Genomic DNA, 2500 nt, shown 5'->3' with positions numbered 1-2500 from the left:
TGAATCTTTTCTAACCTAATTGGCTCATCAATAGGACATTTGCATAATGACGCCATTTGACTACAACTCCCAGAATCATTCAGGTTTTGCTTGTCTCTGGCTAATTAGGTCTATTTTTATTTTTACCAAGCTGGGAATACAAAGTTTAACTAAGAATAGAAAAACAAACTGAATTCTGGTAGTTGGAGTCAAATGATGCCATCGTGAAAGTTGCTTATTTCGCCAAGGATGCTTCAGTTAACATTGGTTGCCAGGTTTAGAAGGTCGTCAAAGTGCTCGACCAATCTTTCTAAGTGTTCTCTAGAAAAGAGAGAAGAGCGGTACTCTTTCCTGTCGTAGGTGCGAGGTTTTAAGGACACAGACAGCGTTGATAGTGGCATAACATTCTCTGAGGATTCTCCTATTTGGGCACCTTCGCCCTTCATCACTTCTTTGCTGAAGCCCATTGTTCTTAAGCTTCCTGTTCTCTTCTCTTAGAGCTTTCCTCTCACCACTCAGTTTCTTATCTTTATCAAGGCTCTGAATCTTTTCAAGATTACCTTTAAACCAATCTTGACATCTCTTTTTCTTGCCAGAGACGCGTGGTGTGCACCCAGGCTAGAGGTGGCAAAGACAGCGTATTCCTTCTCCATTCTAGAATGGCTACAAGCCAGGTCTTACTATCATTCCCCAAGAAAAGACCCTCAGGAAATTCGCCAGAATTGACTCACCAGCCATTGTAAACAACAGGAAACTAAAGAATCCAAATTGTGTGTTTTTGCCATTTACTGTTTGATATTTGTTTGTTATTTGTTTTCTGGAGGTCTTCGATCTTCGTCTCCCCGGTCTTCCGGTTTTGCACGCACACAAAAAGGGGGGAGGAGGGTTAAATAGGTCATGTTTTGGTAAAAAACCAGCATTTCATAATAAAAACTCGTACAAAAACAGTACACGTATGTATTTCTCCACTCGGTAGGTCTTTATCTTTAGCAGAAGTTCACGACCTTGAAGCATTTATTTCTGGTTCAGAGCTTGGGTTAATTTCCTTATTTGGATGTAACGTACGTAGCTCGTGCATTTTCCCGCACGTGTAGCTTCGATCTTATTTTTGACCATATTTGGGCATAAGATTGGTGTCCTAAAATCCCCAGCTTTGTTCCAAGGAAAAGAGTTGCGAGTTACACGCTTCGAGGTCACGTGCTTCTGCTTTAGCGTATAGCCTGTCGCTGTTTTAGTTGAGCGGAATTGCGCATAATCAGGTTCTAGATTTTCCGCCAAACAGGTAAACATACCTACGAAAAGAGGTAAAGAAAATAGAGAAACAAACAAAGAGGAAGAGAAACAAAAGCTTTCTTTTGAAAAATCTAAAAGTACAGAAACCATGGATCGATTGCTAATGACTCCCAGCTTTATCTCAGAGAGATATTGGGTACTTTTCGGTCTGGGAAACGTTTTTCTTTTTTTGTCAGGTTTGACTTTTTTTCACACAACGTCGTACAATTGTATTTTTTCTGCTCTCACCAAATGTTGTAATTGCTATGACTTTGATTGCCAAATAAATCAAGCTGTCGTCGCGAGTTGTTTAATATTTCCAATGCCAAGCTCAACAAAGTAGTTGTATGTCGTTAACCGGCAAACTAGGCTTAATACATAAGAGTCCGAGTTTAAAATACTACTAGAACTTTGTCCTTCATTTAGGAGCTGAAATCTTGGGTTTTGCTTTTGTTGACGAAAAAGGGTCGATTATTTAAACAAAGTGCAGCTTGTGCTTTCCGAAACCGGGCGCGTCACAAGTCCCTTTTCTTAATTAGACCTATTCCAATTTGTTACTGAACAATGAACAAAGGAGAGTACTTATCTACAGGAGACTCCTCACTTTTCAAGGGTTTTGAAACTATAAAGGTTGCTAAAACATCATGCGAATTGATCATCTATGAAAGCATAGGATGTGCAACAAATTTGCAGTTGAGCATGTCATTTTTCAGGTTAAAGTTAACATTGACCCGTACTTAAAACACAACGTATTTGTTTTTACTATTCTTCTCCTCATTAAAAGGAGAAGGTAAAATTCTATTGCTCACTTCAAACCATTCTGATAATAACGGCACCGAAAATCATTGCATAAATTAACGGTAGCTAAGCTCAAGCCACTGACATTGACACGCTAATTGCGAGCAGAACATCCTCGAAGACGTGGTGTAAAGATCACGAAAGCGGCAATACAAATTTCACGTAATCGTTTATACAAGGCGACTCGTTGGTAAGTTTTTTTTTTCAAATTTCTCTTTAAAGCTTAAATTTATTTGTTTTCGAAAAACGGTTTCTAATGGTGTCTTAAACTGTGGAATTTGTAGGTAAAAGTGTACAAAATGGTATTGTTTTTGCTCACCCATTAAGCACAGTGAAGTCACATATTGAAGGACTTTCAAGCGAATGCCCAGCTTTTAGCTTTGCCGAATGATGCAGTTGGCTCAATTTCATCTTTTCACTGAATCATACGTTGAAAACGAAACGAAATACC

At 38.9% G+C, this 2500-nt stretch overlaps 1 protein-coding gene across 1 annotated transcript in view; it reads left to right on the top strand.

The window, feature by feature from the left end:
• Nucleotides 1-2183: 2183 nt before the first annotated feature.
• Nucleotides 2184-2500, top strand: part of LOC138041301 (tachykinin-like peptides receptor 99D) — a 13379-nt gene continuing 13062 nt past the window's right edge. Inside the window, exon 1 of the mRNA XM_068887076.1 lies at nucleotides 2184-2239. The gene's annotated coding sequence lies outside the window, so the exon portion shown is untranslated. The remainder of the gene's footprint in view (nucleotides 2240-2500) is intronic.

This window comes from Montipora capricornis, chromosome 3 (genome assembly GCF_036669925.1).
Source record: "Montipora capricornis isolate CH-2021 chromosome 3, ASM3666992v2, whole genome shotgun sequence".
NCBI classification, from domain to species: Eukaryota; Metazoa; Cnidaria; class Anthozoa; order Scleractinia; family Acroporidae; genus Montipora; species Montipora capricornis.
Note: the sequence above shows the minus strand (reverse complement) of the source record. Positions and strands in the feature narration are given on the sequence as shown.